This window comes from Doryrhamphus excisus, unplaced genomic scaffold (assembly GCF_030265055.1).
Source record: "Doryrhamphus excisus isolate RoL2022-K1 unplaced genomic scaffold, RoL_Dexc_1.0 HiC_scaffold_25, whole genome shotgun sequence".
Classification (NCBI taxonomy): domain Eukaryota; kingdom Metazoa; phylum Chordata; class Actinopteri; order Syngnathiformes; family Syngnathidae; genus Doryrhamphus; species Doryrhamphus excisus.
Genome location: NW_026652243.1, coordinates 772,501 through 792,500, shown reverse-complemented (window position 1 = coordinate 792,500; position 20,000 = coordinate 772,501). Strand labels below are relative to the sequence as shown.

Sequence of the window (20,000 nt, the reverse complement as noted above, 5' to 3'; positions counted from 1 at the left end):
TGAAGGCGACGCAGGACAAACTAGACTCCAGCAAAAAGTGTCAAACAGCGCCCTCTGCTGTCAGGCAAGAGCAGAAACCATAAAAAGCTTACAGCATCTGGTATTCCCAGGCGGTCTCCCATCCAAGTACTAACCAGGCCCGCCCCTGCTTAGCTTCCGAGATCGGACGAGACCGGGCGTTTTCAGGGTAGTATGGCCGTAAGCTGCCAGGGCAACTGAAAAGATCCTATTTGAAGGCGACGCAGGCCAAACTAGACTCCAGCAAAAAGTGTCAAACAGCGCCCTCTGCTGTTAGGCAAGAGCAGAAACCATAAAAAGCTTACAGCACCTGGTATTCCCAGGCGGTCTCCCATTCAAGTACTAACCAGGCCCGCCCGTGCTTAGCTTCCGAGATCGGACGAGATCGGGCGTTTTCAAGGTAGTATGGCCGTAAGCTGCCAGGTCAACTGAAAAAATCCTATTTGAAGGTGACGCAGGCCAAACTAGACTCCAGCAAAACATGTCAAACAGCGCCCTCTGCTGTCAGGCAAGAGCAGAAACCATAAAAAGCTTACAGCACCTGGTATTCCCAGGAGGTCTCCCATCCAAGTACTAACCAGGCCCGCCCCTGTTTAGCTTCTGAGATCGGACGAGATCAGGCGTTTTCAGGGTGGTGTGGCCGTAAGCTGCCAGGACAACTGAAAAGATCTTATTTGAAGGCGACGCAGGCCAAACTAGATCCATCAAAAAGTGTCAAACAGCGCCCTCTGCTGTCAGGCTAGAGCAGAAACCATAAAAAGCTTACAGCACCTGGTATTCCCAGGCGGTCTCCCATCCAAGTACTAACCAGGCCCTCCCCTGCTTAGCTTCCGAGATCAGGCGTTTTCAGGGTAGTATGGCCAAAAGCTGCCAAGGCAACTGAAAAGATCCTATTTGAAGGCGACGCAGGACAAACTAGACTCCAGCAAAACATGTCAAACAGCGCCCTCTGCTGTCAGGCTAGAGCAGAAACCATAAAAAGCTTACAGCACCTGGTATTCCCAGGCGGTCTCCCATCCAAGTACTAACCAGGCCCGCCCCTGCTTAGCTTCCGAGATCGGACGAGATCGGGCGTTTTCAGGGTAGTATGGCCGTAAGCTGCCAAGGCAACTGAAAAGATCCTATTTGAAGGCGACGCAGGACAAACTAGACTCCAGCAAAAAGTGTCAAACAGCGCCCTCTGCTGTCAGGCAAGAGCAGAAACCATAAAAAGCTTACAGCATCTGGTATTCCCAGGCGGTCTCCCATCCAAGTACTAACCAGGCCCGCCCCTGCTTAGCTTCCGAGATCGGACGAGACCGGGCGTTTTCAGGGTAGTATGGCCGTAAGCTGCCAGGGCAACTGAAAAGATCCTATTTGAAGGCGACGCAGGCCAAACTAGACTCCAGCAAAAAGTGTCAAACAGCGCCCTCTGCTGTTAGGCAAGAGCAGAAACCATAAAAAGCTTACAGCACCTGGTATTCCCAGGCGGTCTCCCATTCAAGTACTAACCAGGCCCGCCCGTGCTTAGCTTCCGAGATCGGACGAGATCGGGCGTTTTCAAGGTAGTATGGCCGTAAGCTGCCAGGTCAACTGAAAAAATCCTATTTGAAGGTGACGCAGGCCAAACTAGACTCCAGCAAAACATGTCAAACAGCGCCCTCTGCTGTCAGGCAAGAGCAGAAACCATAAAAAGCTTACAGCACCTGGTATTCCCAGGCGGTCTCCCATCCAAGTACTAACCAGGCCCGCCCCTGCTTAGCTTCCGAGATCGGGCGTTTTCAGGGTAGTATGGCCGTAAGCTGCCAAGGCAACTGAAAAGATCCTATTTGAAGGCGACGCAGGCCAAACTAGACTCCAGCAAAAAGTGTCAAACAGCGCCCTCTGCTGTCAGTCAAGAGCAGAAACCATAAAAAGCTTACAGCACCTGGTATTCCCAGGCGGTCTCCCATCCAAGTACTAACCAGGCCCGCCCCTGCTTAGCTTCCGAGATCGGATGAGATCGGGCGTTTTCAGGGTAGTATGGCTGTAAGCTGCCAAGGCAACTGAAAAGATCCTATTTGAAGGCAACGCAGGCCAAACTAGACTCCAGCAAAAAGTGTCAAACAGCGCCCTTTGCTGTCAGGCAAGAGCAGAAACCATAAAAAGCTTACAGCACCTGGTATTCCCAGGCGGTCTCCCATCCAAGTACTAACCAGGCCCGCCCCTGCTTAGCGTCCGAGATCGGGCGTTTTCAGGGTAGTATGGCCGTAAGCTGCCAGATCAACTGAAAAGATCCTATTTGAAGGCGACGCAGGCCAAACTAGACTCCAGCAAAAAGTGTCAAACAGCGCCCTCTGCTGTCAGGAAAGAGCAGAAACCATAAAAAGCTTACAGCACCTGGTATTCCCAGGCGGTCTCCCATCCTAGCACTAACCAGGCCCGCCCCTGCTTAGCTTCCGAGATCGGACGAGATCAGGCGTTTTAAGGGTAGTATGGCCGTAAGCTGCCAGGTCAACTGAAAAGATCCTATTTGAAGGTGACGCAGGCCAAACTAGACTCCAGCAAAAAGGGTCAAACAGCGCCCTCTGCTGTCAGGCAAGAGCAGAAACCATAAAAAGCTTACAGCACCTGGTATTCCCAGGCGGTCTCCCATCCAAGTACTAACCAGGCCCGCCCCTGCTTAGCTTCCGAGATCGGACGAGATCGGGCGTTTTCAGGGTAGTATGGCCGTAAGCTGCCAGGTCAACTGAAAAGATCCTATTTGAAGGTGACGCAGGCCAAACTAGACTCTGGCAAAAAGTGTCAAACAGCGCCCTTTGCTGTCAGGCAAGAGCAGAAACCATAAAAAGCTTACAGCACCTGGTATTCCCAGGCGGTCTCCCATCCAAGTACCAACCAGGCCCGCCCCTGCTTAGCGTCCGAGATCGGGCGTTTTCAGGGTAGTATGGCCGTAAGCTGCCAGATCAACTGAAAAGATCCTATTTGAAGGCGACGCAGGCCAAACTAGGCTCTGGCAAAAAGTGTCAAACAGCGCCTTTTGCTGTCAGGCAAGAGCAGAAACCATAAAAAGCTTACAGCACCTGGTATTCCCAGGCGGTCTCCCATCCAAGTACTAACCAGGTCCGCCCCTGCTTAGCTTCCGAGATCGGACGAGATCGGGCTTTTTCAGGGTAGTATGTCCGTAAGCTGCCAGGTCAACTGAAAATATCCTATTTGAAGGTGACGCAGGCCAAACTAGACTCCAGCAAAAAGGGTCAAACAGCGCCCTCTTCTGTCAGGCAAGAGCAGAAACCATAAAAAGCTTACAGCACCTGGTATTCCCAGGCGGTCTCCCATCCAAGTACTAACCAGGCCCGCCCCTGCTTAGCTTCCGAGATCGGACGAGATCGGGCGTTTTCAGGGTAGTATGGCCGTAAGCTGCCAGGTCAACTGAAAAGATCCTATTTGAAGGTGACGCAGGCCAAACTAGACTCTGGCAAAAAGTGTCAAACAGCGCCCTTTGCTGTCAGGCAAGAGCAGAAACCATAAAAAGCTTACAGCACCTGGTATTCCCAGGCGGTCTCCCATCCAAGTACTAACCAGGCCCGCCCCTGCTTAGCGTCCGAGATCGGGCGTTTTCAGGGTAGTTTGGCCGTAAGCTGCCAGGTCAACTGAAAAGATCCTATTTGAAGGCGACGCAGACCAAACTAGACTCCAGCAAAAAGTGTCAAACAGCGCCCTCTGCTGTCAGGCAAGAGCAGAAACCATAAAAAGCTTACAGCACCTGGTATTCCCAGGCGGTCTCCCATCCAAGTACTAACCAGGTCCGCCCCTGCTTAGCTTCCGAGATCGGACGAGATCGGGCTTTTTCAGGGTAGTATGTCCGTAAGCTGCCAGGTCAACTGAAAATATCCTATTTGAAGGTGACGCAGGCCAAACTAGACTCCAGCAAAAAGGGTCAAACAGCGCCCTCTGCTGTCAGGCAAGAGCAGAAACCATAAAAAGCTTACAGCACCTGGTATTCCCAGGCGGTCTCCCATCCAAGTACTAACCAGGCCCGCCCCTGCTTAGCTTCCGAGATCGGACGAGATCGGGCGTTTTCAGGGTAGTATGGCCGTAAGCTGCCAGGTCAACTGAAAAGATCCTATTTGAAGGTGACGCAGGCCAAACTAGACTCTGGCAAAAAGTGTCAAACAGCGCCCTTTGCTGTCAGGCAAGAGCAGAAACCATAAAAAGCTTACAGCACCTGGTATTCCCAGGCGGTCTCCCATCCAAGTACTAACCAGGCCCGCCCCTGCTTAGCGTCCGAGATCGGGCGTTTTCAGGGTAGTTTGGCCGTAAGCTGCCAGGTCAACTGAAAAGATCCTATTTGAAGGCGACGCAGACCAAACTAGACTCCAGCAAAAAGTGTCAAACAGCGCCCTCTGCTGTCAGGCAAGAGCAGAAACCATAAAAAGCTTACAGCACCTGGTATTCCCAGGCGGTCTCCCATCCAAGTACTAACCAGGCCCACCCCTGCTTAGCTTCCGAGATCGGACGAGATCGGGCCTTTTCAGGGTAGTATGGCCGTAAGCTGCCAGGGCAACTGAAAAGATCCTATTTGAAGGCGACGCAGGCCAAACTAGACTCCAGCAAAAAGTGTCAAACAGCGCCCTCTGCTTTCAGGCAAGAGCAGAAACCATAAAAAGCTTACAGCACCTGGTATTCCCAGGCGGTCTCCCATCCAAGTACTAACCAGGCCCGCCCCTGCTTAGCTTCCGAGATCGGATGAGATCGGGCGTTTTCAGGGTAGTATGGCCGTAAGCTGCCAAGGCAACTGAAAAGATCCTATTTGAAGGCGACGCAGGCCAAACTAGACTCCAGCAAAAAGTGTCAAACAGCGCCCTCTGCTGTCAGTCAAGAGCAGAAACCATAAAAAGCTTACAGCACCTGGTATTCCCAGGCGGTCTCCCATCCAAGTACTAACCAGGCCCGCCCCTGCTTAGCGTCCGAGATCGGGCGTTTTCAGGGTAGTATGGCCGTAAGCTGCCAGATCAACTGAAAAGATCCTATTTGAAGGCGACGCAGGCCAAACTAGACTCCAGCAAAAAGTGTCAAACAGCGCCCTCTGCTGTCAGGAAAGAGCAGAAACCATAAAAAGCTTACAGCACCTGGTATTCCCAGGCGGTCTCCCATCCAAGTACTAAACAGGCCCGCCCCTGCTTAGCTTCCGAGATCGGACGAGATCGGGCGTTTTCAGGGTTGTATGGCCGTAAGCTGCCAGGGCAACTGAAAAGATCCTATTTGAAGGCGACGCAGGCCAAACTAGACTCCAGCAAAAAGTGTCAAACAGCGCCCTTTGCTGTCAGGCAAGAGCAGAAACCATAAAAAGCTTACAGCACCTGGTATTCCCAGGCGGTCTCCCATCCAAGTACTAACCAGGCCCGCCCCTGCTTAGCGTCCGAGATCGGGCGTTTTCAGGGTAGTATGGCCGTAAGCTGCCAGATCAACTGAAAAGATCCTATTTGAAGGCGACGCAGGCCAAACTAGACTCCAGCAAAAAGTGTCAAACAGCGCCCTCTGCTGTCAGGAAAGAGCAGAAACCATAAAAAGCTTACAGCACCTGGTATTCCCAGGCGGTCTCCCATCCAAGTACAAACCAGGCCCGCCCCTGCTTAGCTTCCGAGATCGGACGAGATCGGGCGTTTTCAGGGTAGTATGGCCGTAAGCTGCCAGGTCAACTGAAAAGATCCTATTTGAAGGTGACGCAGGCCAAACTAGACTCTGGCAAAAAGTGTCAAACAGCGCCCTTTGCTGTCAGGCAAGAGCAGAAACCATAAAAAGCTTACAGCACCTGGTATTCCCAGGCGGTCTCCCATCCAAGTACCAACCAGGCCCGCCCCTGCTTAGCGTCCGAGATCGGGCGTTTTCAGGGTAGTATGGCCGTAAGCTGCCAGATCAAATGAAAAGATCCTATTTGAAGGCGACGCAGGCCAAACTAGACTCCAGCAAAAAGTGTCAAACAGCGCCCTCTGCTGTCAGGCAAGAGCAGAAACCATATAAAGCTTACAGCACCTGGTATTCCCAGGCGGTCTCCCATCCAAGTACTAACCAGGCCCGCCCCTGCTTAGCTTCCGAGATCGGACGAGATCGGGCTTTTTCAGGATAGTATGGCCGTAAGCTGCCAGATCAACTGAAAAGATCCTATTTGAAGGCGACGCAGGCCAAACTAGGCTCTGGCAAAAAGTGTCAAACAGCGCCTTTTGCTGTCAGGCAAGAGCAGAAACCATAAAAAGCTTACAGCACCTGGTATTCCCAGGCGGTCTCCCATCCAAGTACTAACCAGGTCCGCCCCTGCTTAGCTTCCGAGATCGGACGAGATCGGGCTTTTTCAGGGTAGTATGTCCGTAAGCTGCCAGGTCAACTGAAAAGATCCTATTTGAAGGCGACGCAGGCCAAACTAGACTCCAGCAAAAAGTGTCAAACAGCGCCCTCTGCTGTCAGGAAAGAGCAGAAACCATAAAAAGCTTACAGCACCTGGTATTCCCAGGCGGTCTCCCATCCAAGCACTAACGAGGCCCGCCCCTGCTTAGCTTCCGAGATCGGACGAGATCAGGCGTTTTAAGGGTAGTATGGCCGTAAGCTGCCAGGTCAACTGAAAAGATCCTATTTGAAGGTGACGCAGGCCAAACTAGACTCCAGCAAAAAGGGTCAAACAGCGCCCTCTGCTGTCAGGCAAGAGCAGAAACCATAAAAAGCTTACAGCACCTGGTATTCCCAGGCGGTCTCCCATCCAAGTACTAACCAGGCCCGCCCCTGCTTAGCTTCCGAGATCGGATGAGATCGGGCGTTTTCAGGGTAGTATGGCTGTAAGCTGCCAAGGCAACTGAAAAGATCCTATTTGAAGGCGACGCAGGCCAAACTAGACTCCAGCAAAAAGTGTCAAACAGCGCCCTCTGCAGTCAGGCAAGAGCAGAAACCATAAAAAGCTTACAGCACCTGGTATTCCCAGGCGGTCTCCCATCCAAGTACTAACCAGGCCCACCCCTGTTTAGCTTACGAGATCGGACGAGATCGGGCATTTTCAGGGTAGTATGGCCGTAAGCTGCCAGGTCAACTGAAAAGATCCTATTTGAAGGCGACGCAGGCCAAACTAGACTCTGGCAAAAAGTGTCAAACAGCGCCCTTTGCTGTCAGGCAAGAGCAGAAACCATAAAAAGCTTACAGCACCTGGTATTCCCAGGCGGTCCCCCATCCAAGTACTAACCAGGCCCGCCCCTGCTTAGCGTCCGAGATCGGGCGTTTTCAGGGTAGTATGGCCGTAAGCTGCCAGATCAACTGAAAAGATCCTATTTGAAGGCGACGCAGGCCAAACTAGACTCCAGCAAAAAGTGTCAAACAGCGCCCTTTGCTGTCAGGCAAGAGCAGAAACCATAAAAAGCTTACAGCACCTGGTATTCCCAGGCGGTCTCCCATCCAAGTACTAACCAGGCCCGCCCCTGCTTAGCTTCCGAGATCGGGCGTTTTCAGGGTAGTTTGGCCGTAAGCTGCCAGGTCAACTGAAAAGATCCTATTTGAAGGCGACGCAGGCCAAACTAGACTCCAGCAAAAAGTGTCAAATAGCGCCCTCTGCTGTCAGGCATGAGCAGAAACCATAAAAGGCTTACAGCACCTGGTATTCCCAGGCGGTCTCCCATCCAAGTACTAACCAGGCCCACCCCTGTTTAGCTTACGAGATCGGGCGTTTTCAGGGTAGTATGGCCGTAAGCTGCCAGATCAACTGAAAAGAACCTATTTGAAGGCGACGCAGGCCAAACTAGACTCCAGCAAAAAGTGTCAAACAGCGCCCTCTGCTGTCAGGCAAGAGCAGAAACCATAAAAAGCTTACAGCACCTGGTATTCCCAGGCGGTCTCCCATCCAAGCACTAACCAGGCCCGCCCCTGCTTAGCTTCCGAGATCGGATGAGATCGGGCGTTTTCAGGGTAGTATGGCTGCAAGCTGCCAAGGGAACTGAAAAGATCCTATTTGAAGGCGACGCAGGCCAAACTAGACTCCAGCAAAAAGTGTCAAACAGCGCCCTCTGCAGTCAGGCAAGAGCAGAAACCATAAAAAGCTTACAGCACCTGGTATTCCCAGGCGGTCTCCCATCCAAGTACTAACCAGGCCCACCCCTGTTTAGCTTACGAGATCGGATGAGATCGGGCATTTTCAGGGTAGTATGGCCGTAAGCTGCCAGGTCAACTGAAAAGATCCTATTTGAAGGCGACGCAGACCAAACTAGACTCCAGCAAAAAGTGTCAAACAGCGCCCTCTGCTGTCAGGCAAGAGCAGAAACCATAAAAAGCTTACAGCACCTGGTATTCCCAGGCGGTCTCCCATCCAAGTACTAACCAGGGCCGCCCCTGCTTAGCTTCCGAGATCGGACAAGATCAGGCGTTTTAAGGGTAGTATGGCCGTAAGCTGACAGGTCAACTGAAAAGATCCTATTTGAAGGTGACGCAGGCCAAACTAGACTCCAGCAAAAAGGGTCAAACAGCGCCCTCTGCTGTCAGGCAAGAGCAGAAACCATAAAAAGCTTACAGCACCTGGTATTCCCAGGTGGTCTCCCATCCAAGTACCAACCAGGCCCGCCCCTGCTTAGCGTCCGAGATCGGGCGTTTTCAGGGTAGTATGGCCGTAAGCTGCCAGATCAACTGAAAAGATCCTATTTGAAGGCGACGCAGGCCAAACTAGACTCCAGCAAAAAGTGTCAAACAGCGCCCTCTGCTGTCAGGCAAGAGCAGAAACCATATAAAGCTTACAGCACCTGGTATTCCCAGGCGGTCTCCCATCCAAGTACTAACCAGGCCCGCCCCTGCTTAGCTTCCGAGATCGGACGAGATCAGGCGTTTTAAGGGTAGTATGGCCGTAAGCTGCCAGGTCAACTGAAAAGATCCTATTTGAAGGTGACGCAGGCCAAACTAGACTCCAGCAAAAAGTGTCAAACAGCGCCCTCTGCTGTCAGGCAAGAACAGAAACCATAAAAAGCTTTCAGCACCTGGTATTCCCAGGCGGTCTCCCATCCAAGTACTAACCAGGCCCGCCCCTGCTTAGCTTCCGAGATCGGACAAGATCGGGCGTTTTCAGGGTAGTTTGGCCGTAAGCTGCCAGGTCAACTGAAAAGATCCTATTTGAAGGCGACGCAGGCCAAACTAGACTCCAGCAAAAAGTGTCAAATAGCGCCCTCTGCTGTCAGGCATGAGCAGAAACCATAAAAGGCTTACAGCACCTGGTATTCCCAGGCGGTCTCCCATCCAAGTACTAACCAGGCCCGCCCCTGCTTAGCTTCCGAGATCGGACGAGATCAGGCGTTTTAAGGGTAGTATGGCCGTAAGCTGCCAGGTCAACTGAAAAGATCCTATTTGAAGGTGACACAGGCCAAACTAGACTCCAGCAAAAAGTGTCAAACAGCGCCCTCTGCTGTCAGGCAAGAACAGAAACCAAAAAAAGCTTTCAGCACCTGGTATTCCCAGGCGGTCTCCCATCCAAGTACTAACCAGGCCCGCCCCTGCTTAGCTTCCGAGATCGGACGAGATCGGGCGTTTTCAGGGTAGTATGGCCGTAAGCTGCCAGGTCAACTGAAAAGATCCTATTTGAAGGTGACGCAGGCCAAACTAGACTCTGGCAAAAAGTGTCAAACAGCGCCCTCTGCTGTCAGGCAAGAGCAGAAACCATAAAAAGCTTACAGCACCTGGTATTCCCAGGCGGTCTCCCATCCAAGTACTAACCAGGCCCGCCCCTGCTTAGCTTCCGAGATCGGATGAGATCGGGCGTTTTCAGGGTAGTATGGCCGTAAGCTGCCAAGGCAACTGAAAAGATCCTATTTGAAGGCGACGCAGGCCAAACTAGACTCCAGCAAAAAGTGTCAAACAGCGCCCTCTGCTGTCAGTCAAGAGCAGAAACCATAAAAAGCTTACAGCACCTGGTATTCCCAGGCGGTCTCCCATCCAAGTACTAACCAGGCCCGCCCCTGCTTAGCTTCCGAGATCGGATGAGATCGGGCGTTTTCAGGGTAGTATGGCTGTAAGCTGCCAAGGCAACTGAAAAGATCCTATTTGAAGGCGACGCAGGCCAAACTAGACTCCAGCAAAAAGTGTCAAACAGCGCCCTTTGCTGTCAGGCAAGAGCAGAAACCATAAAAAGCTTACAGCACCTGGTATTCCCAGGCGGTCTCCCATCCAAGTACTAACCAGGCCCGCCCCTGCTTAGCGTCCGAGATCGGGCGTTTTCAGGGTAGTATGGCCGTAAGCTGCCAGATCAACTGAAAAGATCCTATTTGAAGGCGACGCAGGCCAAACTAGACTCCAGCAAAAAGTGTCAAACAGCGCCCTCTGCTGTCAGGAAAGAGCAGAAACCATAAAAAGCTTACAGCACCTGGTATTCCCAGGCGGTCTCCCATCCAAGTACAAACCAGGCCCGCCCCTGCTTAGCTTCCGAGATCGGACGAGATCGGGCGTTTTCAGGGTAGTATGGCCGTAAGCTGCCAGGTCAACTGAAAAGATCCTATTTGAAGGTGACGCAGGCCAAACTAGACTCTGGCAAAAAGTGTCAAACAGCGCCCTTTGCTGTCAGGCAAGAGCAGAAACCATAAAAAGCTTACAGCACCTGGTATTCCCAGGCGGTCTCCCAACAAGTACCAACCAGGCCCGCCCCTGCTTAGCGTCCGAGATCGGGCGTTTTCAGGGTAGTATGGCCGTAAGCTGCCAGATCAAATGAAAAGATCCTATTTGAAGGCGACGCAGGCCAAACTAGACTCCAGCAAAAAGTGTCAAACAGCGCCCTCTGCTGTCAGGCAAGAGCAGAAACCATAAAAAGCTTACAGCACCTGGTATTCCCAGGCGGTCTCCCATCCAAGTACTAACCAGGCCCGCCCCTGCTTAGCTTCCGAGATCGGACGAGATCGGGCGTTTTCAGGGTAGTATGGCCGTAAGCTGCCAGGTCAACTGAAAAGATCCTATTTGAAGGTGACGCAGGCCAAACTAGACTCTGGCAAAAAGTGTCAAACAGCGCCCTTTGCTGTCAGGCAAGAGCAGAAACCATAAAAAGCTTACAGCACCTGGTATTCCCAGGCGGTCTCCCATCCAAGTACTAACCAGGCCCGCCCCTGCTTAGCGTCCGAGATCGGGCGTTTTCAGGGTAGTTTGGCCGTAAGCTGCCAGGTCAACTGAAAAGATCCTATTTGAAGGCGACGCAGACCAAACTAGACTCCAGCAAAAAGTGTCAAACAGCGCCCTCTGCTGTCAGGCAAGAGCAGAAACCATAAAAAGCTTACAGCACCTGGTATTCCCAGGCGGTCTCCCATCCAAGTACTAACCAGGCCCACCCCTGCTTAGCTTCCGAGATCGGACGAGATCGGGCCTTTTCAGGGTAGTATGGCCGTAAGCTGCCAGGGCAACTGAAAAGATCCTATTTGAAGGCGACGCAGGCCAAACTAGACTCCAGCAAAAAGTGTCAAACAGCGCCCTCTGCTTTCAGGCAAGAGCAGAAACCATAAAAAGCTTACAGCACCTGGTATTCCCAGGCGGTCTCCCATCCAAGTACTAACCAGGCCCGCCCCTGCTTAGCTTCCGAGATCGGATGAGATCGGGCGTTTTCAGGGTAGTATGGCCGTAAGCTGCCAAGGCAACTGAAAAGATCCTATTTGAAGGCGACGCAGGCCAAACTAGACTCCAGCAAAAAGTGTCAAACAGCGCCCTCTGCTGTCAGTCAAGAGCAGAAACCATAAAAAGCTTACAGCACCTGGTATTCCCAGGCGGTCTCCCATCCAAGTACTAACCAGGCCCGCCCCTGCTTAGCGTCCGAGATCGGGCGTTTTCAGGGTAGTATGGCCGTAAGCTGCCAGATCAACTGAAAAGATCCTATTTGAAGGCGACGCAGGCCAAACTAGACTCCAGCAAAAAGTGTCAAACAGCGCCCTCTGCTGTCAGGAAAGAGCAGAAACCATAAAAAGCTTACAGCACCTGGTATTCCCAGGCGGTCTCCCATCCAAGTACTAAACAGGCCCGCCCCTGCTTAGCTTCCGAGATCGGACGAGATCGGGCGTTTTCAGGGTTGTATGGCCGTAAGCTGCCAGGGCAACTGAAAAGATCCTATTTGAAGGCGACGCAGGCCAAACTAGACTCCAGCAAAAAGTGTCAAACAGCGCCCTTTGCTGTCAGGCAAGAGCAGAAACCATAAAAAGCTTACAGCACCTGGTATTCCCAGGCGGTCTCCCATCCAAGTACTAACCAGGCCCGCCCCTGCTTAGCGTCCGAGATCGGGCGTTTTCAGGGTAGTATGGCCGTAAGCTGCCAGATCAACTGAAAAGATCCTATTTGAAGGCGACGCAGGCCAAACTAGACTCCAGCAAAAAGTGTCAAACAGCGCCCTCTGCTGTCAGGAAAGAGCAGAAACCATAAAAAGCTTACAGCACCTGGTATTCCCAGGCGGTCTCCCATCCAAGTACAAACCAGGCCCGCCCCTGCTTAGCTTCCGAGATCGGACGAGATCGGGCGTTTTCAGGGTAGTATGGCCGTAAGCTGCCAGGTCAACTGAAAAGATCCTATTTGAAGGTGACGCAGGCCAAACTAGACTCTGGCAAAAAGTGTCAAACAGCGCCCTTTGCTGTCAGGCAAGAGCAGAAACCATAAAAAGCTTACAGCACCTGGTATTCCCAGGCGGTCTCCCATCCAAGTACCAACCAGGCCCGCCCCTGCTTAGCGTCCGAGATCGGGCGTTTTCAGGGTAGTATGGCCGTAAGCTGCCAGATCAAATGAAAAGATCCTATTTGAAGGCGACGCAGGCCAAACTAGACTCCAGCAAAAAGTGTCAAACAGCGCCCTCTGCTGTCAGGCAAGAGCAGAAACCATATAAAGCTTACAGCACCTGGTATTCCCAGGCGGTCTCCCATCCAAGTACTAACCAGGCCCGCCCCTGCTTAGCTTCCGAGATCGGACGAGATCGGGCTTTTTCAGGATAGTATGGCCGTAAGCTGCCAGATCAACTGAAAAGATCCTATTTGAAGGCGACGCAGGCCAAACTAGGCTCTGGCAAAAAGTGTCAAACAGCGCCTTTTGCTGTCAGGCAAGAGCAGAAACCATAAAAAGCTTACAGCACCTGGTATTCCCAGGCGGTCTCCCATCCAAGTACTAACCAGGTCCGCCCCTGCTTAGCTTCCGAGATCGGACGAGATCGGGCTTTTTCAGGGTAGTATGTCCGTAAGCTGCCAGGTCAACTGAAAAGATCCTATTTGAAGGCGACGCAGGCCAAACTAGACTCCAGCAAAAAGTGTCAAACAGCGCCCTCTGCTGTCAGGAAAGAGCAGAAACCATAAAAAGCTTACAGCACCTGGTATTCCCAGGCGGTCTCCCATCCAAGCACTAACGAGGCCCGCCCCTGCTTAGCTTCCGAGATCGGACGAGATCAGGCGTTTTAAGGGTAGTATGGCCGTAAGCTGCCAGGTCAACTGAAAAGATCCTATTTGAAGGTGACGCAGGCCAAACTAGACTCCAGCAAAAAGGGTCAAACAGCGCCCTCTGCTGTCAGGCAAGAGCAGAAACCATAAAAAGCTTACAGCACCTGGTATTCCCAGGCGGTCTCCCATCCAAGTACTAACCAGGCCCGCCCCTGCTTAGCTTCCGAGATCGGATGAGATCGGGCGTTTTCAGGGTAGTATGGCTGTAAGCTGCCAAGGCAACTGAAAAGATCCTATTTGAAGGCGACGCAGGCCAAACTAGACTCCAGCAAAAAGTGTCAAACAGCGCCCTCTGCAGTCAGGCAAGAGCAGAAACCATAAAAAGCTTACAGCACCTGGTATTCCCAGGCGGTCTCCCATCCAAGTACTAACCAGGCCCACCCCTGTTTAGCTTACGAGATCGGACGAGATCGGGCATTTTCAGGGTAGTATGGCCGTAAGCTGCCAGGTCAACTGAAAAGATCCTATTTGAAGGCGACGCAGGCCAAACTAGACTCTGGCAAAAAGTGTCAAACAGCGCCCTTTGCTGTCAGGCAAGAGCAGAAACCATAAAAAGCTTACAGCACCTGGTATTCCCAGGCGGTCCCCCATCCAAGTACTAACCAGGCCCGCCCCTGCTTAGCGTCCGAGATCGGGCGTTTTCAGGGTAGTATGGCCGTAAGCTGCCAGATCAACTGAAAAGATCCTATTTGAAGGCGACGCAGGCCAAACTAGACTCCAGCAAAAAGTGTCAAACAGCGCCCTTTGCTGTCAGGCAAGAGCAGAAACCATAAAAAGCTTACAGCACCTGGTATTCCCAGGCGGTCTCCCATCCAAGTACTAACCAGGCCCGCCCCTGCTTAGCTTCCGAGATCGGGCGTTTTCAGGGTAGTTTGGCCGTAAGCTGCCAGGTCAACTGAAAAGATCCTATTTGAAGGCGACGCAGGCCAAACTAGACTCCAGCAAAAAGTGTCAAATAGCGCCCTCTGCTGTCAGGCATGAGCAGAAACCATAAAAGGCTTACAGCACCTGGTATTCCCAGGCGGTCTCCCATCCAAGTACTAACCAGGCCCACCCCTGTTTAGCTTACGAGATCGGGCGTTTTCAGGGTAGTATGGCCGTAAGCTGCCAGATCAACTGAAAAGAACCTATTTGAAGGCGACGCAGGCCAAACTAGACTCCAGCAAAAAGTGTCAAACAGCGCCCTCTGCTGTCAGGCAAGAGCAGAAACCATAAAAAGCTTACAGCACCTGGTATTCCCAGGCGGTCTCCCATCCAAGCACTAACCAGGCCCGCCCCTGCTTAGCTTCCGAGATCGGATGAGATCGGGCGTTTTCAGGGTAGTATGGCTGCAAGCTGCCAAGGGAACTGAAAAGATCCTATTTGAAGGCGACGCAGGCCAAACTAGACTCCAGCAAAAAGTGTCAAACAGCGCCCTCTGCAGTCAGGCAAGAGCAGAAACCATAAAAAGCTTACAGCACCTGGTATTCCCAGGCGGTCTCCCATCCAAGTACTAACCAGGCCCACCCCTGTTTAGCTTACGAGATCGGATGAGATCGGGCATTTTCAGGGTAGTATGGCCGTAAGCTGCCAGGTCAACTGAAAAGATCCTATTTGAAGGCGACGCAGACCAAACTAGACTCCAGCAAAAAGTGTCAAACAGCGCCCTCTGCTGTCAGGCAAGAGCAGAAACCATAAAAAGCTTACAGCACCTGGTATTCCCAGGCGGTCTCCCATCCAAGTACTAACCAGGGCCGCCCCTGCTTAGCTTCCGAGATCGGACAAGATCAGGCGTTTTAAGGGTAGTATGGCCGTAAGCTGACAGGTCAACTGAAAAGATCCTATTTGAAGGTGACGCAGGCCAAACTAGACTCCAGCAAAAAGGGTCAAACAGCGCCCTCTGCTGTCAGGCAAGAGCAGAAACCATAAAAAGCTTACAGCACCTGGTATTCCCAGGTGGTCTCCCATCCAAGTACCAACCAGGCCCGCCCCTGCTTAGCGTCCGAGATCGGGCGTTTTCAGGGTAGTATGGCCGTAAGCTGCCAGATCAACTGAAAAGATCCTATTTGAAGGCGACGCAGGCCAAACTAGACTCCAGCAAAAAGTGTCAAACAGCGCCCTCTGCTGTCAGGCAAGAGCAGAAACCATATAAAGCTTACAGCACCTGGTATTCCCAGGCGGTCTCCCATCCAAGTACTAACCAGGCCCGCCCCTGCTTAGCTTCCGAGATCGGACGAGATCAGGCGTTTTAAGGGTAGTATGGCCGTAAGCTGCCAGGTCAACTGAAAAGATCCTATTTGAAGGTGACGCAGGCCAAACTAGACTCCAGCAAAAAGTGTCAAACAGCGCCCTCTGCTGTCAGGCAAGAACAGAAACCATAAAAAGCTTTCAGCACCTGGTATTCCCAGGCGGTCTCCCATCCAAGTACTAACCAGGCCCGCCCCTGCTTAGCTTCCGAGATCGGACAAGATCGGGCGTTTTCAGGGTAGTTTGGCCGTAAGCTGCCAGGTCAACTGAAAAGATCCTATTTGAAGGCGACGCAGGCCAAACTAGACTCCAGCAAAAAGTGTCAAATAGCGCCCTCTGCTGTCAGGCATGAGCAGAAACCATAAAAGGCTTACAGCACCTGGTATTCCCAGGCGGTCTCCCATCCAAGTACTAACCAGGCCCGCCCCTGCTTAGCTTCCGAGATCGGACGAGATCAGGCGTTTTAAGGGTAGTATGGCCGTAAGCTGCCAGGTCAACTGAAAAGATCCTATTTGAAGGTGACACAGGCCAAACTAGACTCCAGCAAAAAGTGTCAAACAGCGCCCTCTGCTGTCAGGCAAGAACAGAAACCAAAAAAAGCTTTCAGCACCTGGTATTCCCAGGCGGTCTCCCATCCAAGTACTAACCAGGCCCGCCCCTGCTTAGCTTCCGAGATCGGACGAGATCGGGCGTTTTCAGGGTAGTATGGCCGTAAGCTGCCAGGTCAACTGAAAAGATCCTATTTGAAGGTGACGCAGGCCAAACTAGACTCTGGCAAAAAGTGTCAAACAGCGCCCTCTGCTGTCAGGCAAGAGCAGAAACCATAAAAAGCTTACAGCACCTGGTATTCCCAGGCGGTCTCCCATCCAAGTACTAACCAGGCCCGCCCCTGCTTAGCTTCCGAGATCGGATGAGATCGGGCGTTTTCAGGGTAGTATGGCCGTAAGCTGCCAAGGCAACTGAAAAGATCCTATTTGAAGGCGACGCAGGCCAAACTAGACTCCAGCAAAAAGTGTCAAACAGCGCCCTCTGCTGTCAGTCAAGAGCAGAAACCATAAAAAGCTTACAGCACCTGGTATTCCCAGGCGGTCTCCCATCCAAGTACTAACCAGGCCCGCCCCTGCTTAGCTTCCGAGATCGGATGAGATCGGGCGTTTTCAGGGTAGTATGGCTGTAAGCTGCCAAGGCAACTGAAAAGATCCTATTTGAAGGCGACGCAGGCCAAACTAGACTCCAGCAAAAAGTGTCAAACAGCGCCCTTTGCTGTCAGGCAAGAGCAGAAACCATAAAAAGCTTACAGCACCTGGTATTCCCAGGCGGTCTCCCATCCAAGTACTAACCAGGCCCGCCCCTGCTTAGCGTCCGAGATCGGGCGTTTTCAGGGTAGTATGGCCGTAAGCTGCCAGATCAACTGAAAAGATCCTATTTGAAGGCGACGCAGGCCAAACTAGACTCCAGCAAAAAGTGTCAAACAGCGCCCTCTGCTGTCAGGAAAGAGCAGAAACCATAAAAAGCTTACAGCACCTGGTATTCCCAGGCGGTCTCCCATCCAAGTACAAACCAGGCCCGCCCCTGCTTAGCTTCCGAGATCGGACGAGATCGGGCGTTTTCAGGGTAGTATGGCCGTAAGCTGCCAGGTCAACTGAAAAGATCCTATTTGAAGGTGACGCAGGCCAAACTAGACTCTGGCAAAAAGTGTCAAACAGCGCCCTTTGCTGTCAGGCAAGAGCAGAAACCATAAAAAGCTTACAGCACCTGGTATTCCCAGGCGGTCTCCCAACAAGTACCAACCAGGCCCGCCCCTGCTTAGCGTCCGAGATCGGGCGTTTTCAGGGTAGTATGGCCGTAAGCTGCCAGATCAAATGAAAAGATCCTATTTGAAGGCGACGCAGGCCAAACTAGACTCCAGCAAAAAGTGTCAAACAGCGCCCTCTGCTGTCAGGCAAGAGCAGAAACCATAAAAAGCTTACAGCACCTGGTATTCCCAGGCGGTCTCCCATCCAAGTACTAACCAGGCCCGCCCCTGCTTAGCTTCCGAGATCGGACGAGATCGGGCGTTTTCAGGGTAGTATGGCCGTAAGCTGCCAGGTCAACTGAAAAGATCCTATTTGAAGGTGACGCAGGCCAAACTAGACTCTGGCAAAAAGTGTCAAACAGCGCCCTTTGCTGTCAGGCAAGAGCAGAAACCATAAAAAGCTTACAGCACCTGGTATTCCCAGGCGGTCTCCCATCCAAGTACCAACCAGGCCCGCCCCTGCTTAGCGTCCGAGATCGGGCGTTTTCAGGGTAGTATGGCCGTAAGCTGCCAGATCAACTGAAAAGATCCTATTTGAAGGCGACGCAGGCCAAACTAGACTCCAGCAAAAAGTGTCAAACAGCGCCCTCTGCTGTCAGGCAAGAGCAGAAACCATATAAAGCTTACAGCACCTGGTATTCCCAGGCGGTCTCCCATCCAAGTACTAACCAGGCCCGCCCCTGCTTAGCTTCCGAGATCGGACGAGATCGGACTTTTTCAGGATAGTATGGCCGTAAGCTGCCAGATCAACTGAAAAGATCCTATTTGAAGGCGACGCAGGCCAAACTAGGCTCTGGCAAAAAGTGTCAAACAGCGCCTTTTGCTGTCAGGCAAGAGCAGAAACCATAAAAAGCTTGCAGCACCTGGTATTCCCAGGCGGTCTCCCATCCAAGTACTAACCAGGTCCGCCCCTGCTTAGCTTCCGAGATCGTACGAGATCGGGCGTTTTCAGGGTAGTATGGCCGTAAGCTGCCAGGTCAACTGAAAAGATCCTATTTGAAGGTGACGCAGGCCAAACTAGACTCTGGCAAAAAGTGTCAAACAGCGCCCTTTGCTGTCAGGCAAGAGCAGAAACCATAAAAAGCTTACAGCACCTGGTATTCCCAGGCGGTCTCCCATCCAAGTACTAACCAGGCGCGCCCCTGCTTAGCTTCCGAGATCGGGCGTTTTCAGGGTAGTTTGGCCGTAAGCTGCCAGGTCAACTGAAAAGATCCTATTTGAAGGCGACGCAGGCCAAACTAGACTCCAGCAAAAAGTGTCAAATAGCGCCCTCTGCTGTCAGGCATGAGCAGAAACCATAAAAGGCTTACAGCACCTGGTATTCCCAGGCGGTCTCCCATCCAAGTACTAACCAGGCCCACCCCTGTTTAGCTTACGAGATCGGACGAGATCGGGCGTTTTCAGGGTAGTATGGCCAAAAGCTGCCAAGGCAACTGAAAAGATCCTATTTGAAGGCGACGCAGGACAAACTAGACTCCAGCAAAACATGTCAAACAGCGCCCTCTGCTGTCAGGCTAGAGCAGAAACCATAAAAAGCTTACAGCACCTGGTATTCCCAGGCGGTCTCCCATCCAAGTACTAACCAGGCCCGCCCCTGCTTAGCTTCCGAGATCGGACGAGATCGGGCGTTTTCAGGGTAGTATGGCCGTAAGCTGCCAAGGCAACTGAAAAGATCCTATTTGAAGGCGACGCAGGACAAACTAGACTCCAGCAAAAAGTGTCAAACAGCGCCCTCTGCTGTCAGGCAAGAGCAGAAACCATAAAAAGCTTACAGCATCTGGTATTCCCAGGCGGTCTCCCATCCAAGTACTAACCAGGCCCGCCCCTGCTTAGCTTCCGAGATCGGACGAGACCGGGCGTTTTCAGGGTAGTATGGCCGTAAGCTGCCAGGGCAACTGAAAAGATCCTATTTGAAGGCGACGCAGGCCAAACTAGACTCCAGCAAAAAGTGTCAAACAGCGCCCTCTGCTGTTAGGCAAGAGCAGAAACCATAAAAAGCTTACAGCACCTGGTATTCCCAGGCGGTCTCCCATTCAAGTACTAACCAGGCCCGCCCGTGCTTAGCTTCCGAGATCGGACGAGATCGGGCGTTTTCAAGGTAGTATGGCCGTAAGCTGCCAGGTCAACTGAAAAAATCCTATTTGAAGGTGACGCAGGCCAAACTAGACTCCAGCAAAACATGTCAAACAGCGCCCTCTGCTGTCAGGCAAGAGCAGAAACCATAAAAAGCTTACAGCACCTGGTATTCCCAGGAGGTCTCCCATCCAAGTACTAACCAGGCCCGCCCCTGTTTAGCTTCTGAGATCGGACGAGATCAGGCGTTTTCAGGGTGGTGTGGCCGTAAGCTGCCAGGACAACTGAAAAGATCTTATTTGAAGGCGACGCAGGCCAAACTAGATCCATCAAAAAGTGTCAAACAGCGCCCTCTGCTGTCAGGCTAGAGCAGAAACCATAAAAAGCTTACAGCACCTGGTATTCCCAGGCGGTCTCCCATCCAAGTACTAACCAGGCCCTCCCCTGCTTAGCTTCCGAGATCAGGCGTTTTCAGG

The 20,000-nt window shown here is 52.3% G+C and overlaps 60 non-coding genes and 28 pseudogenes across 60 annotated transcripts; all 88 read right to left on the bottom strand.

Moving 5' to 3' along the window:
* Nucleotides 1–85: 85 nt before the first annotated feature.
* Nucleotides 86–204, bottom strand: LOC131117752 (5S ribosomal RNA). Its single transcript, XR_009124961.1, has one exon. It is a non-coding gene; the product is annotated as a 5S ribosomal RNA (ribosomal RNA).
* A 112-nt stretch (nucleotides 205–316) lies between these two features.
* Nucleotides 317–435, bottom strand: LOC131116945 (5S ribosomal RNA). The gene has a single exon (XR_009124176.1). It is a non-coding gene; the product is annotated as a 5S ribosomal RNA (ribosomal RNA).
* A 112-nt stretch (nucleotides 436–547) lies between these two features.
* On the bottom strand, nucleotides 548–666 carry LOC131115439 (5S ribosomal RNA). The gene has a single exon (XR_009122717.1). It is a non-coding gene; the product is annotated as a 5S ribosomal RNA (ribosomal RNA).
* Nucleotides 667–777: 111 nt separating this feature from the next.
* On the bottom strand, nucleotides 778–886 carry LOC131113552 (5S ribosomal RNA; annotated as a pseudogene).
* A 112-nt stretch (nucleotides 887–998) lies between these two features.
* Nucleotides 999–1,117, bottom strand: LOC131114678 (5S ribosomal RNA). Its single transcript, XR_009121981.1, has one exon. It is a non-coding gene; the product is annotated as a 5S ribosomal RNA (ribosomal RNA).
* A 112-nt stretch (nucleotides 1,118–1,229) lies between these two features.
* Nucleotides 1,230–1,348, bottom strand: LOC131117751 (5S ribosomal RNA). The gene has a single exon (XR_009124960.1). It is a non-coding gene; the product is annotated as a 5S ribosomal RNA (ribosomal RNA).
* A 112-nt stretch (nucleotides 1,349–1,460) lies between these two features.
* Nucleotides 1,461–1,579, bottom strand: LOC131116943 (5S ribosomal RNA). The gene has a single exon (XR_009124174.1). It is a non-coding gene; the product is annotated as a 5S ribosomal RNA (ribosomal RNA).
* Nucleotides 1,580–1,691: 112 nt separating this feature from the next.
* On the bottom strand, nucleotides 1,692–1,800 carry LOC131111768 (5S ribosomal RNA; annotated as a pseudogene).
* Nucleotides 1,801–1,912: 112 nt separating this feature from the next.
* On the bottom strand, nucleotides 1,913–2,031 carry LOC131117118 (5S ribosomal RNA). The gene has a single exon (XR_009124345.1). It is a non-coding gene; the product is annotated as a 5S ribosomal RNA (ribosomal RNA).
* Nucleotides 2,032–2,143: 112 nt separating this feature from the next.
* LOC131112597 (5S ribosomal RNA) lies at nucleotides 2,144–2,252 on the bottom strand (annotated as a pseudogene).
* A 112-nt stretch (nucleotides 2,253–2,364) lies between these two features.
* LOC131117928 (5S ribosomal RNA) lies at nucleotides 2,365–2,483 on the bottom strand. Its single transcript, XR_009125129.1, has one exon. It is a non-coding gene; the product is annotated as a 5S ribosomal RNA (ribosomal RNA).
* Nucleotides 2,484–2,595: 112 nt separating this feature from the next.
* On the bottom strand, nucleotides 2,596–2,714 carry LOC131114677 (5S ribosomal RNA). The gene has a single exon (XR_009121980.1). It is a non-coding gene; the product is annotated as a 5S ribosomal RNA (ribosomal RNA).
* Nucleotides 2,715–2,826: 112 nt separating this feature from the next.
* Nucleotides 2,827–2,935, bottom strand: LOC131113417 (5S ribosomal RNA; annotated as a pseudogene).
* Nucleotides 2,936–3,047: 112 nt separating this feature from the next.
* LOC131118643 (5S ribosomal RNA) lies at nucleotides 3,048–3,166 on the bottom strand. The gene has a single exon (XR_009125803.1). It is a non-coding gene; the product is annotated as a 5S ribosomal RNA (ribosomal RNA).
* Nucleotides 3,167–3,278: 112 nt separating this feature from the next.
* On the bottom strand, nucleotides 3,279–3,397 carry LOC131114676 (5S ribosomal RNA). Its single transcript, XR_009121979.1, has one exon. It is a non-coding gene; the product is annotated as a 5S ribosomal RNA (ribosomal RNA).
* A 112-nt stretch (nucleotides 3,398–3,509) lies between these two features.
* On the bottom strand, nucleotides 3,510–3,618 carry LOC131113231 (5S ribosomal RNA; annotated as a pseudogene).
* Nucleotides 3,619–3,730: 112 nt separating this feature from the next.
* LOC131118642 (5S ribosomal RNA) lies at nucleotides 3,731–3,849 on the bottom strand. Its single transcript, XR_009125802.1, has one exon. It is a non-coding gene; the product is annotated as a 5S ribosomal RNA (ribosomal RNA).
* Nucleotides 3,850–3,961: 112 nt separating this feature from the next.
* LOC131114675 (5S ribosomal RNA) lies at nucleotides 3,962–4,080 on the bottom strand. The gene has a single exon (XR_009121978.1). It is a non-coding gene; the product is annotated as a 5S ribosomal RNA (ribosomal RNA).
* Nucleotides 4,081–4,192: 112 nt separating this feature from the next.
* On the bottom strand, nucleotides 4,193–4,301 carry LOC131113229 (5S ribosomal RNA; annotated as a pseudogene).
* A 112-nt stretch (nucleotides 4,302–4,413) lies between these two features.
* Nucleotides 4,414–4,532, bottom strand: LOC131116348 (5S ribosomal RNA). Its single transcript, XR_009123599.1, has one exon. It is a non-coding gene; the product is annotated as a 5S ribosomal RNA (ribosomal RNA).
* Nucleotides 4,533–4,644: 112 nt separating this feature from the next.
* Nucleotides 4,645–4,763, bottom strand: LOC131114982 (5S ribosomal RNA). Its single transcript, XR_009122276.1, has one exon. It is a non-coding gene; the product is annotated as a 5S ribosomal RNA (ribosomal RNA).
* A 112-nt stretch (nucleotides 4,764–4,875) lies between these two features.
* Nucleotides 4,876–4,984, bottom strand: LOC131112596 (5S ribosomal RNA; annotated as a pseudogene).
* Nucleotides 4,985–5,096: 112 nt separating this feature from the next.
* On the bottom strand, nucleotides 5,097–5,215 carry LOC131117098 (5S ribosomal RNA). Its single transcript, XR_009124326.1, has one exon. It is a non-coding gene; the product is annotated as a 5S ribosomal RNA (ribosomal RNA).
* A 112-nt stretch (nucleotides 5,216–5,327) lies between these two features.
* On the bottom strand, nucleotides 5,328–5,436 carry LOC131112595 (5S ribosomal RNA; annotated as a pseudogene).
* Nucleotides 5,437–5,548: 112 nt separating this feature from the next.
* LOC131115781 (5S ribosomal RNA) lies at nucleotides 5,549–5,667 on the bottom strand. Its single transcript, XR_009123052.1, has one exon. It is a non-coding gene; the product is annotated as a 5S ribosomal RNA (ribosomal RNA).
* Nucleotides 5,668–5,779: 112 nt separating this feature from the next.
* On the bottom strand, nucleotides 5,780–5,888 carry LOC131113415 (5S ribosomal RNA; annotated as a pseudogene).
* Nucleotides 5,889–6,000: 112 nt separating this feature from the next.
* LOC131117397 (5S ribosomal RNA) lies at nucleotides 6,001–6,119 on the bottom strand. Its single transcript, XR_009124616.1, has one exon. It is a non-coding gene; the product is annotated as a 5S ribosomal RNA (ribosomal RNA).
* A 112-nt stretch (nucleotides 6,120–6,231) lies between these two features.
* Nucleotides 6,232–6,350, bottom strand: LOC131118641 (5S ribosomal RNA). Its single transcript, XR_009125801.1, has one exon. It is a non-coding gene; the product is annotated as a 5S ribosomal RNA (ribosomal RNA).
* Nucleotides 6,351–6,462: 112 nt separating this feature from the next.
* LOC131111595 (5S ribosomal RNA) lies at nucleotides 6,463–6,581 on the bottom strand. The gene has a single exon (XR_009121294.1). It is a non-coding gene; the product is annotated as a 5S ribosomal RNA (ribosomal RNA).
* A 112-nt stretch (nucleotides 6,582–6,693) lies between these two features.
* LOC131117106 (5S ribosomal RNA) lies at nucleotides 6,694–6,812 on the bottom strand. The gene has a single exon (XR_009124334.1). It is a non-coding gene; the product is annotated as a 5S ribosomal RNA (ribosomal RNA).
* Nucleotides 6,813–6,924: 112 nt separating this feature from the next.
* LOC131117627 (5S ribosomal RNA) lies at nucleotides 6,925–7,043 on the bottom strand. The gene has a single exon (XR_009124838.1). It is a non-coding gene; the product is annotated as a 5S ribosomal RNA (ribosomal RNA).
* A 112-nt stretch (nucleotides 7,044–7,155) lies between these two features.
* Nucleotides 7,156–7,264, bottom strand: LOC131112649 (5S ribosomal RNA; annotated as a pseudogene).
* A 112-nt stretch (nucleotides 7,265–7,376) lies between these two features.
* On the bottom strand, nucleotides 7,377–7,485 carry LOC131112428 (5S ribosomal RNA; annotated as a pseudogene).
* A 112-nt stretch (nucleotides 7,486–7,597) lies between these two features.
* LOC131113051 (5S ribosomal RNA) lies at nucleotides 7,598–7,706 on the bottom strand (annotated as a pseudogene).
* A 112-nt stretch (nucleotides 7,707–7,818) lies between these two features.
* On the bottom strand, nucleotides 7,819–7,937 carry LOC131117069 (5S ribosomal RNA). The gene has a single exon (XR_009124298.1). It is a non-coding gene; the product is annotated as a 5S ribosomal RNA (ribosomal RNA).
* Nucleotides 7,938–8,049: 112 nt separating this feature from the next.
* On the bottom strand, nucleotides 8,050–8,168 carry LOC131117328 (5S ribosomal RNA). Its single transcript, XR_009124549.1, has one exon. It is a non-coding gene; the product is annotated as a 5S ribosomal RNA (ribosomal RNA).
* Nucleotides 8,169–8,280: 112 nt separating this feature from the next.
* Nucleotides 8,281–8,399, bottom strand: LOC131118872 (5S ribosomal RNA). Its single transcript, XR_009126012.1, has one exon. It is a non-coding gene; the product is annotated as a 5S ribosomal RNA (ribosomal RNA).
* Nucleotides 8,400–8,511: 112 nt separating this feature from the next.
* Nucleotides 8,512–8,620, bottom strand: LOC131113110 (5S ribosomal RNA; annotated as a pseudogene).
* Nucleotides 8,621–8,732: 112 nt separating this feature from the next.
* On the bottom strand, nucleotides 8,733–8,851 carry LOC131116480 (5S ribosomal RNA). The gene has a single exon (XR_009123727.1). It is a non-coding gene; the product is annotated as a 5S ribosomal RNA (ribosomal RNA).
* A 112-nt stretch (nucleotides 8,852–8,963) lies between these two features.
* On the bottom strand, nucleotides 8,964–9,082 carry LOC131118681 (5S ribosomal RNA). The gene has a single exon (XR_009125839.1). It is a non-coding gene; the product is annotated as a 5S ribosomal RNA (ribosomal RNA).
* A 112-nt stretch (nucleotides 9,083–9,194) lies between these two features.
* On the bottom strand, nucleotides 9,195–9,313 carry LOC131116263 (5S ribosomal RNA). Its single transcript, XR_009123518.1, has one exon. It is a non-coding gene; the product is annotated as a 5S ribosomal RNA (ribosomal RNA).
* A 112-nt stretch (nucleotides 9,314–9,425) lies between these two features.
* Nucleotides 9,426–9,544, bottom strand: LOC131116407 (5S ribosomal RNA). The gene has a single exon (XR_009123656.1). It is a non-coding gene; the product is annotated as a 5S ribosomal RNA (ribosomal RNA).
* Nucleotides 9,545–9,656: 112 nt separating this feature from the next.
* Nucleotides 9,657–9,775, bottom strand: LOC131114969 (5S ribosomal RNA). The gene has a single exon (XR_009122264.1). It is a non-coding gene; the product is annotated as a 5S ribosomal RNA (ribosomal RNA).
* A 112-nt stretch (nucleotides 9,776–9,887) lies between these two features.
* LOC131117095 (5S ribosomal RNA) lies at nucleotides 9,888–10,006 on the bottom strand. Its single transcript, XR_009124323.1, has one exon. It is a non-coding gene; the product is annotated as a 5S ribosomal RNA (ribosomal RNA).
* Nucleotides 10,007–10,118: 112 nt separating this feature from the next.
* LOC131112594 (5S ribosomal RNA) lies at nucleotides 10,119–10,227 on the bottom strand (annotated as a pseudogene).
* Nucleotides 10,228–10,339: 112 nt separating this feature from the next.
* LOC131115779 (5S ribosomal RNA) lies at nucleotides 10,340–10,458 on the bottom strand. Its single transcript, XR_009123050.1, has one exon. It is a non-coding gene; the product is annotated as a 5S ribosomal RNA (ribosomal RNA).
* Nucleotides 10,459–10,570: 112 nt separating this feature from the next.
* On the bottom strand, nucleotides 10,571–10,678 carry LOC131114136 (5S ribosomal RNA; annotated as a pseudogene).
* A 112-nt stretch (nucleotides 10,679–10,790) lies between these two features.
* On the bottom strand, nucleotides 10,791–10,909 carry LOC131114674 (5S ribosomal RNA). Its single transcript, XR_009121977.1, has one exon. It is a non-coding gene; the product is annotated as a 5S ribosomal RNA (ribosomal RNA).
* Nucleotides 10,910–11,021: 112 nt separating this feature from the next.
* On the bottom strand, nucleotides 11,022–11,130 carry LOC131113228 (5S ribosomal RNA; annotated as a pseudogene).
* Nucleotides 11,131–11,242: 112 nt separating this feature from the next.
* On the bottom strand, nucleotides 11,243–11,361 carry LOC131116347 (5S ribosomal RNA). The gene has a single exon (XR_009123598.1). It is a non-coding gene; the product is annotated as a 5S ribosomal RNA (ribosomal RNA).
* A 112-nt stretch (nucleotides 11,362–11,473) lies between these two features.
* LOC131114958 (5S ribosomal RNA) lies at nucleotides 11,474–11,592 on the bottom strand. The gene has a single exon (XR_009122253.1). It is a non-coding gene; the product is annotated as a 5S ribosomal RNA (ribosomal RNA).
* Nucleotides 11,593–11,704: 112 nt separating this feature from the next.
* LOC131112593 (5S ribosomal RNA) lies at nucleotides 11,705–11,813 on the bottom strand (annotated as a pseudogene).
* Nucleotides 11,814–11,925: 112 nt separating this feature from the next.
* Nucleotides 11,926–12,044, bottom strand: LOC131117097 (5S ribosomal RNA). Its single transcript, XR_009124325.1, has one exon. It is a non-coding gene; the product is annotated as a 5S ribosomal RNA (ribosomal RNA).
* Nucleotides 12,045–12,156: 112 nt separating this feature from the next.
* On the bottom strand, nucleotides 12,157–12,265 carry LOC131112591 (5S ribosomal RNA; annotated as a pseudogene).
* A 112-nt stretch (nucleotides 12,266–12,377) lies between these two features.
* LOC131115778 (5S ribosomal RNA) lies at nucleotides 12,378–12,496 on the bottom strand. The gene has a single exon (XR_009123049.1). It is a non-coding gene; the product is annotated as a 5S ribosomal RNA (ribosomal RNA).
* Nucleotides 12,497–12,608: 112 nt separating this feature from the next.
* LOC131113414 (5S ribosomal RNA) lies at nucleotides 12,609–12,717 on the bottom strand (annotated as a pseudogene).
* Nucleotides 12,718–12,829: 112 nt separating this feature from the next.
* On the bottom strand, nucleotides 12,830–12,948 carry LOC131117396 (5S ribosomal RNA). Its single transcript, XR_009124615.1, has one exon. It is a non-coding gene; the product is annotated as a 5S ribosomal RNA (ribosomal RNA).
* A 112-nt stretch (nucleotides 12,949–13,060) lies between these two features.
* On the bottom strand, nucleotides 13,061–13,179 carry LOC131118640 (5S ribosomal RNA). The gene has a single exon (XR_009125800.1). It is a non-coding gene; the product is annotated as a 5S ribosomal RNA (ribosomal RNA).
* A 112-nt stretch (nucleotides 13,180–13,291) lies between these two features.
* Nucleotides 13,292–13,410, bottom strand: LOC131111594 (5S ribosomal RNA). The gene has a single exon (XR_009121293.1). It is a non-coding gene; the product is annotated as a 5S ribosomal RNA (ribosomal RNA).
* Nucleotides 13,411–13,522: 112 nt separating this feature from the next.
* LOC131117084 (5S ribosomal RNA) lies at nucleotides 13,523–13,641 on the bottom strand. Its single transcript, XR_009124312.1, has one exon. It is a non-coding gene; the product is annotated as a 5S ribosomal RNA (ribosomal RNA).
* A 112-nt stretch (nucleotides 13,642–13,753) lies between these two features.
* On the bottom strand, nucleotides 13,754–13,872 carry LOC131117626 (5S ribosomal RNA). The gene has a single exon (XR_009124837.1). It is a non-coding gene; the product is annotated as a 5S ribosomal RNA (ribosomal RNA).
* Nucleotides 13,873–13,984: 112 nt separating this feature from the next.
* On the bottom strand, nucleotides 13,985–14,093 carry LOC131112648 (5S ribosomal RNA; annotated as a pseudogene).
* Nucleotides 14,094–14,205: 112 nt separating this feature from the next.
* On the bottom strand, nucleotides 14,206–14,314 carry LOC131112426 (5S ribosomal RNA; annotated as a pseudogene).
* A 112-nt stretch (nucleotides 14,315–14,426) lies between these two features.
* On the bottom strand, nucleotides 14,427–14,535 carry LOC131113050 (5S ribosomal RNA; annotated as a pseudogene).
* Nucleotides 14,536–14,647: 112 nt separating this feature from the next.
* On the bottom strand, nucleotides 14,648–14,766 carry LOC131117068 (5S ribosomal RNA). Its single transcript, XR_009124297.1, has one exon. It is a non-coding gene; the product is annotated as a 5S ribosomal RNA (ribosomal RNA).
* Nucleotides 14,767–14,878: 112 nt separating this feature from the next.
* Nucleotides 14,879–14,997, bottom strand: LOC131117327 (5S ribosomal RNA). Its single transcript, XR_009124548.1, has one exon. It is a non-coding gene; the product is annotated as a 5S ribosomal RNA (ribosomal RNA).
* A 112-nt stretch (nucleotides 14,998–15,109) lies between these two features.
* Nucleotides 15,110–15,228, bottom strand: LOC131118871 (5S ribosomal RNA). The gene has a single exon (XR_009126011.1). It is a non-coding gene; the product is annotated as a 5S ribosomal RNA (ribosomal RNA).
* A 112-nt stretch (nucleotides 15,229–15,340) lies between these two features.
* LOC131113109 (5S ribosomal RNA) lies at nucleotides 15,341–15,449 on the bottom strand (annotated as a pseudogene).
* A 112-nt stretch (nucleotides 15,450–15,561) lies between these two features.
* On the bottom strand, nucleotides 15,562–15,680 carry LOC131116479 (5S ribosomal RNA). The gene has a single exon (XR_009123726.1). It is a non-coding gene; the product is annotated as a 5S ribosomal RNA (ribosomal RNA).
* Nucleotides 15,681–15,792: 112 nt separating this feature from the next.
* Nucleotides 15,793–15,911, bottom strand: LOC131118680 (5S ribosomal RNA). Its single transcript, XR_009125838.1, has one exon. It is a non-coding gene; the product is annotated as a 5S ribosomal RNA (ribosomal RNA).
* Nucleotides 15,912–16,023: 112 nt separating this feature from the next.
* LOC131116262 (5S ribosomal RNA) lies at nucleotides 16,024–16,142 on the bottom strand. The gene has a single exon (XR_009123517.1). It is a non-coding gene; the product is annotated as a 5S ribosomal RNA (ribosomal RNA).
* A 112-nt stretch (nucleotides 16,143–16,254) lies between these two features.
* Nucleotides 16,255–16,373, bottom strand: LOC131116406 (5S ribosomal RNA). Its single transcript, XR_009123655.1, has one exon. It is a non-coding gene; the product is annotated as a 5S ribosomal RNA (ribosomal RNA).
* A 112-nt stretch (nucleotides 16,374–16,485) lies between these two features.
* On the bottom strand, nucleotides 16,486–16,604 carry LOC131114946 (5S ribosomal RNA). The gene has a single exon (XR_009122242.1). It is a non-coding gene; the product is annotated as a 5S ribosomal RNA (ribosomal RNA).
* A 112-nt stretch (nucleotides 16,605–16,716) lies between these two features.
* On the bottom strand, nucleotides 16,717–16,835 carry LOC131117072 (5S ribosomal RNA). The gene has a single exon (XR_009124301.1). It is a non-coding gene; the product is annotated as a 5S ribosomal RNA (ribosomal RNA).
* Nucleotides 16,836–16,947: 112 nt separating this feature from the next.
* Nucleotides 16,948–17,056, bottom strand: LOC131112590 (5S ribosomal RNA; annotated as a pseudogene).
* A 112-nt stretch (nucleotides 17,057–17,168) lies between these two features.
* LOC131115777 (5S ribosomal RNA) lies at nucleotides 17,169–17,287 on the bottom strand. Its single transcript, XR_009123048.1, has one exon. It is a non-coding gene; the product is annotated as a 5S ribosomal RNA (ribosomal RNA).
* A 112-nt stretch (nucleotides 17,288–17,399) lies between these two features.
* LOC131114135 (5S ribosomal RNA) lies at nucleotides 17,400–17,507 on the bottom strand (annotated as a pseudogene).
* Nucleotides 17,508–17,619: 112 nt separating this feature from the next.
* On the bottom strand, nucleotides 17,620–17,738 carry LOC131114672 (5S ribosomal RNA). The gene has a single exon (XR_009121976.1). It is a non-coding gene; the product is annotated as a 5S ribosomal RNA (ribosomal RNA).
* A 112-nt stretch (nucleotides 17,739–17,850) lies between these two features.
* LOC131113413 (5S ribosomal RNA) lies at nucleotides 17,851–17,959 on the bottom strand (annotated as a pseudogene).
* Nucleotides 17,960–18,071: 112 nt separating this feature from the next.
* LOC131118366 (5S ribosomal RNA) lies at nucleotides 18,072–18,190 on the bottom strand. The gene has a single exon (XR_009125529.1). It is a non-coding gene; the product is annotated as a 5S ribosomal RNA (ribosomal RNA).
* A 112-nt stretch (nucleotides 18,191–18,302) lies between these two features.
* On the bottom strand, nucleotides 18,303–18,421 carry LOC131117869 (5S ribosomal RNA). Its single transcript, XR_009125073.1, has one exon. It is a non-coding gene; the product is annotated as a 5S ribosomal RNA (ribosomal RNA).
* A 112-nt stretch (nucleotides 18,422–18,533) lies between these two features.
* LOC131113905 (5S ribosomal RNA) lies at nucleotides 18,534–18,642 on the bottom strand (annotated as a pseudogene).
* A 112-nt stretch (nucleotides 18,643–18,754) lies between these two features.
* LOC131118313 (5S ribosomal RNA) lies at nucleotides 18,755–18,873 on the bottom strand. The gene has a single exon (XR_009125478.1). It is a non-coding gene; the product is annotated as a 5S ribosomal RNA (ribosomal RNA).
* Nucleotides 18,874–18,985: 112 nt separating this feature from the next.
* Nucleotides 18,986–19,104, bottom strand: LOC131114671 (5S ribosomal RNA). Its single transcript, XR_009121975.1, has one exon. It is a non-coding gene; the product is annotated as a 5S ribosomal RNA (ribosomal RNA).
* A 112-nt stretch (nucleotides 19,105–19,216) lies between these two features.
* LOC131117750 (5S ribosomal RNA) lies at nucleotides 19,217–19,335 on the bottom strand. The gene has a single exon (XR_009124959.1). It is a non-coding gene; the product is annotated as a 5S ribosomal RNA (ribosomal RNA).
* A 112-nt stretch (nucleotides 19,336–19,447) lies between these two features.
* LOC131116942 (5S ribosomal RNA) lies at nucleotides 19,448–19,566 on the bottom strand. Its single transcript, XR_009124173.1, has one exon. It is a non-coding gene; the product is annotated as a 5S ribosomal RNA (ribosomal RNA).
* A 112-nt stretch (nucleotides 19,567–19,678) lies between these two features.
* LOC131115438 (5S ribosomal RNA) lies at nucleotides 19,679–19,797 on the bottom strand. Its single transcript, XR_009122716.1, has one exon. It is a non-coding gene; the product is annotated as a 5S ribosomal RNA (ribosomal RNA).
* A 111-nt stretch (nucleotides 19,798–19,908) lies between these two features.
* LOC131113551 (5S ribosomal RNA) overlaps nucleotides 19,909–20,000 on the bottom strand; it is a 109-nt pseudogene continuing 17 nt past the window's right edge.